This window comes from Podarcis vaucheri (genome assembly GCF_965113315.1).
Source record: "Podarcis vaucheri genome assembly, chromosome: 2".
Taxonomy (NCBI): Eukaryota; Metazoa; Chordata; class Lepidosauria; order Squamata; family Lacertidae; genus Podarcis; species Podarcis vaucheri.
Window position 1 is genome coordinate 16378730 of NC_138760.1, and position 6000 is coordinate 16384729.

The following is a 6000-nucleotide window of genomic DNA, read 5'->3' on the forward strand; positions in this document are numbered from 1 at the left end:
GGGCTTCCCAGAAGCACATAGCAGGCCACTGTGGAAAAAAGTTCTATCACGTTCAATAGAGTTCCTTGCCAAATAAGTGTGTACAGTACAGGATTGTGGCCTTAGAATGCATCCTTATACATACCTACCCAGGTAAATCCGTATAGAGATGTAGCCTCAACCTGATCCAGCAGGGTTATTTTTCTAATTACCTTTATATTGACCCTGTAACGTTATAGACTCTTGAGAGTCCCATGGACTGCAAGAAGACCAAACCTATCCATTCTGAAACAAATCAGCCCTGAGCGCTCACTGGAAGGACAGATCGTGAAGCTGAGGCTCCAATACTTTGGCCACCTCATGAGAAGAGAAGACTCCCTGGAAAAGACCCTGATGTTGGGAAAGATCGAGGGCACAAGGAGAAGGGGACGACAGAGGACGAGATGGTTGGACAGTGTTCTCGAAGCTACCAGCATGAGTTTGACCAAACTGCGGGAGGCAGTGGAGGACAGGAGTGCCTGGCGCGCTCTGGTCCACGGGGTCACGAAGAGTCGGACGCGACTAAACGACTAAACAACAACAACGTTATAGACGGTAATGTAGAAAATGGACCCAGATCTTCAGGTGGTAAGGCAGAAGGTGGATCCAGATCTGGGTGATCCACTCCCAATTGTTTAAGGATAGCAATAACAAACAGGCTCTTTCCACCCCCTTTCTCCCCTAAATTAAGTTGCTGAAACAAATACAGGAGTGTGATGCGAAAGGATTGTGAACTCAGCGCTTGGACCAATTTCTAGGCTGAGTTTAAAAAGGCATCTTGTCCCTTAATTATGTTTCTCTTTCCCTCCCCCCATTTCACACCTGGCTTGCGCTCGTGGATCTCGAGGTCCTGGTTAAAAAACGAAACAGATCCGTTAATACTAAAGGTTTGTCCGCACCTACCACGCAGGGCTGTTGCACTGTTTACTCTACAGCTAGCTGAGGTCCGTGAAATGCTCTGAGCCCTAGAACTCGCTATATAAAATTATTGAAGGATAACTAAACAGCACCGAATGTACTTTTAGACGTCGGCGCAGAATACGTCCTTGTGCCTTTCTGGTTTTTGCAGTCCCGCTGCTTTCCAAAAAGCAGCCTCCGCAGAAGGAGGGAAGAATCATTTGTCCGATTCAACCGCTCTGGGGCGAAGCTTAACTCGGGGCTCAGCGCACTGGCTGGAATAAGGTGAACTAGCTCTTTATCCGTCAGGTACAGAGAGCTCCACGCGCTGTGTTGAAAGGCTCCCTTTGGAAACAGTACGCTTCGGGCTCAAGGACAATCTGGATTTGACGCAATGATGGATTGCAACGACGGTCGCTTCCAAGTTTCAATGTTCAGCAGGGTTGCAAAAATTATAATCAAAAGAAGAAAAAAATTAGAGGTAATCCCCCACCCCCGTCAGGAACCTTTACAAGGGAGAACAGCCACCCCGCCCCAACAATCATGGATTGGCTTTTAATTACTACGGGGCAGGCTGAGTTTAGAAAGCGTTTGGGGCTGTGGCAAGGACGATCGCTTTTGGCCTTTGTTGCTACAGCCAAAAGAAAGGATTTATGGTGATGATTCATTTATTCTAGACAGCACCTTCAAAGTACTTGGCGTTATGTAAGAAAAAGAAAAAAATAGCCGTGCGCAGTCCCGAAGAGTTATCAACCTAAACCATGAAAGTAGGGCAGGTAGGGAAGAGAAGATTACTTTCTTCAGGAGAGGCTGGTTAGGAGGAGATCCTTTCTAAACATGCAGGGAGATTCTATTATATGGGTAACCTCTCATGTGGGTGGCTGCTTTGAGCCGGGCCTGATTTAGGGTTCATGAGGTCCTAAGCTCCTGAAGGTAATGGGGCCCTTTATATGTCCACATATAAATTGTCCTTTGTCAACATCAAATTGTCACTGTTTTTTGTGTTGAACATACGCTATATGGTAATTTATGGACCTAGTAGGTATCTAAAGCCATTTGCACATAACAAAATATGGATTTTATTAAAGTAATTGTTGAACTGAAATACAATTAAGAAGTATATTAATAGTGAAGGGATGCAGGTGGCACTGTGGTCTAAACCACTGAGCCTCTTGGGCTGCTGATCGGAAGGTTGGCAGTTCAAATCCCCTTGACGGGGTGAGCTCTTGTTGCTCGGTCCCTGCTCCTGCCCACATAGCAGTTCGAAAGCACATCAAAGGGCAAGTAGATAAATAGGTACTGCTCCAGTGGGAAGGTAAATGGCGTTTCTGTGCACTGCTCTGGTTTCACCAGAAGCAGCTTAGTCATGCTGCTTAGTCATGCTGGCCACATGACCCGGAAAAACTGTCTGCGGACTAACGTCGGCTCCCTTGGCCAGTAAAGCAAGATGAGTGCCGCAGCCCCAGAGTTCATGAATGGACTTAACTGCCAGGGGTCCGTTACCTTTTTTATATTAATACTGAATTTTTTTGGGGGCCCCCAAGAGAGTGGGGCCCTAAGCTATAGCTTGTTTAGCTTATACGTAAATCCAGCACTGGCTTTGAGCTTCCTGGAGCTGTTAATAGTTAATAATTTATTTTATTTACTATAGCACACTAGTGGTTCTCTTGTAGCAAACAGTCTGGGAAGTACTGGATTGTGGGCTGAAGCCAGAAACCTTACAGGAAAAAGTCATGTTTGCTATATTCCCCCTTCCTCCGTGGTGACCTACATTCCAAACTGCCATACATGGCTGCAACCAGGGGTTTAGGGATCCTTTTTGTGGGGAATGGAGGTCTTGCCCTGCGATTGCAAAACTCCAGGCAGGGTGGGATCTGTCACACTGCTGGCAGGTGGGCATACATCCTGGCAGAACACAAGTGGGCAGCTTGCTGTAGCATAAAGCAGGCATAGGCAAACTCAGCCCTCCAGATATTTTGGGACTACAACTCCCATCATTCCTAGCTAACAGGACCAGTGGTCAGGGATGATGGTAGTCCCAAAAAACATCTGGAGGGCTGTGTTTGCCTATGCCTGGCATACAGCAAGGTTTGCTAATCTTTGCCCCTCCAGATCTTACTGGACTCCAACTCACAACATTGCTGACAATAGAGCATAATGGCTAGAGCTGATAGGAGTTTATCAACATCTGGCAGTAAGCCCCACCCCCTTTCCAGGTATAAAGCAAGGCAGGTGACAGTGACCTCAGAGAAGATGCCACAAAATATAGTATTTGTTGTTTAGTCGTTTAGCCGTGTCCGACTCTTTATGACCCCATGGACCAGAGCACGCCAGGCACTTCTGTCTTCCACTGCCTCCCGCAGTTTGGTCAAACTCATGCTGGTAGCTTTGAGAACACCGTCCAACCATCTTGTCCTCTGTCGTCCCCTTCTCCTTGTGCCCTCCATTTTCCCCAACATCAGGGTCTTTTCCAGGGAGTCTTCTCTTCTCATGATGTAACCAAAGTATTGGAGCCTCAGCTTCAGGATCTGTCCTTCCAGTGAGCACTCAGGGCTGATTTCCTTCAGAATGGATAGGTTTCATCTTCTTGCAGTCCATGGGACTCTCAAGAGTCTCATAGTCAAGGTCGTTGAACCCAGAATAACTTTCTCTTCAGAGTGATCTATGCTGTGATTTCAGAGTGATCGGCTTTGCTTTCATCTGCACAGAATGGCAGAAGGGTGTATGTTGCCGTGCTGTGTATGCTTAATGTACTTGACGACGCATTGCTCTTCTGGATTAATTAGTGGTACAAGTTTGCACATATATATGGCTTGGAACAACTCAGCAGAACTTTGTAAGCGTATAAAATGATTTCAACAAAGCAGGGGTGGTTTGCTTTTGCACCACTGGAACTGAATGCATTTCTAGCCATGGGCTAGAAGTATGTACTTGCCACACAATATGCCCATGTTTCTCACTGGGAGAGGTGTATACAAAATTGAAATTTTCTCCCATACTTAGTGGGGTACTGCAAAGGCCAGACAAATTCCTGGTGGGAGCCAGCATGTTATGGTGGTTGGATTATTGAGACCGGGACTTGGAGGACCAGGTTTTAAATCACCACTCAGACGTAGAGCTAACTGGGTGACCTGGGGTCGGGTCGGCCACTATCTCTCAACCCAACCTATTTCACACGGTTATTGTGAGGATAAAAAGGAGAGGGGGAAAACCATGTATGCCCCTTTGAGTTCCTTGGAGGAAATGTGGGGTATAAATGTAGTAATCAGAGCAGCAGTAGTAAATAACAACAACAGCAACAACTACAAATGACTTGTGGACTGCCAACAGGTTTTGCCTGACATAAAAATAAAACTCCGTAATTATCCCAGAGAATTTTAATCTCAAAACAAAAGTGTTAGAAAAAATATGCAGATCCACACATTGCAAAACGTATTTCAAAAACAAAAGCAACTTTCCTTCCTCTTTGTTCTCTCTCTCTTTAAAACTGATGAGTCCCTCCTCTGTTGGACATAGATAATAATATTATTATTAATAATAATAATAATAATAATAATATATTATAATATTATATAATAATAATAATAATAATAATAATAATAATAATAATAATAATAATAATAATAATAATTTATTTATACCCCACCCATCTGGCTGGGCTTCCCCAGCCACTCTGGGCAGCTTCCAACAAAATATTAAAATACAGTAATGCATCAAACATTAAAAGCTTCCCTAAACAGGGCTGCCTTCAGATGTCTTCTAAAAGTCAGATAGTTGTTTATTTACTTGACACCTGATGGGAGGGCATTCCACAGGGCAGGCGCCACTACCCAGAAGGCCCTCTGCCTGGTTCCCTGTAACTTGGCTTCTCTCAGTGAGGGAACCACCAGAAGGCCTTCGGCGCTGGACCTCAGTGTCCTGGTAGAATGATGAGAGTGGAGGTGCTCCTTCAGATATACTGAAGAAATTATTTGACTGTGAGGGTAAAACAACCATCCTGTGCTGCCTTGGAAAGTATTTGACTTGTACCCAGTGATGTGCCAGCAGGGTTCAGCTATATCACAATGCAACTTCCATGTCTTCTTCTCTCCCCATAACCCCCAAAATCGGCTCCTGAAAGCCCTACTACCCTTCAGAGCCAATTTTGAGGGTGTAGGAGTGGGACTGAAGGGGAAATGAAAGGAGCAGGAGGTCCCAGCTTGTGTACACAAGTCCCATGCCATGCAGCCCTTTTTATCCAAGGAATTTTTATTTTTTTACCTATCGGCTTTTATTTCCCATTTTTCTTTATTCCTTTTTCTTTTTCTAGGGGAGGGAAGCACTGCATCCAGTGGCGTAGCGTGGGTTGTCAGCACCCGGGGCAAGACAAGTAATTTGCGCCCCCTAACCTGTGGATTTGCGCCCCCTAACCCGTGGGTTTGCACACCCTAACCCCCAGATGTTGCGCTCGGTGCGGCCGGCCCCCCTGCACCCCCCATGCTACGCCACTGACTGCATCTCCCCGTAAGATGAAAGACCACATTGAAATGCAAAGCATGATGATGATTGCTATACTTTACTTTTTATATGCTAGGTGTTGCAACATTACAGACAATGTTTGAGAACCATAAATGCCCATGACTGCATCAAAAGAAAGTTACAAGGAGAAACCAATAATTATTGTAGAGAGAGAGAGAGAGGAAAAAAAACCCAACAGCTCAATCAGAGGAAGTGGAAGGCCAGCCAGTTCACTTTCCTCCTGTCATTTCTTCCCGGTATGTTCTTCTCTCCACCCCAACAACAACAACCCTCCGCCTTCTTTTCTAATAAATTACCAGCCATACTGTTAAACACTTTACTGGCAGCCTTTAAGAGCATTCTGTCCCCTCAATCCCTAATGCTGTGCTATCTGGCAAAGGTGTTTTTAAACAGTGGACACTAACTGTATTGATTTTTTTGTGAACTTGGAGATGAATGATAAACCTGGGTAGCTGCAGTGATTTATGGCATTTGCTATATCAGGAATGCACTTTCATATTATGCTGCTGTGGTATATACAGTCTTGGTGAACGGAAGTTATTTTTCAGGCTAATGATGATGGTGGTG

General features: G+C 45.1%; 1 long non-coding RNA gene across 2 annotated transcripts in view; it reads left to right on the plus strand.

Annotated features, from left to right (window-relative positions):
- LOC309526642 overlaps positions 1 to 5752 on the plus strand; it is a 29658-nt gene extending 23906 nt beyond the window's left edge. For both annotated transcript variants that reach the window (XR_014216773.1, XR_014216774.1), the window contains exon 4: positions 5489 to 5752. This is a non-coding gene — a long non-coding RNA (uncharacterized lncRNA). The remainder of the gene's footprint in view (positions 1 to 5488) is intronic.
- Positions 5753 to 6000: the final 248 nt, after the last annotated feature.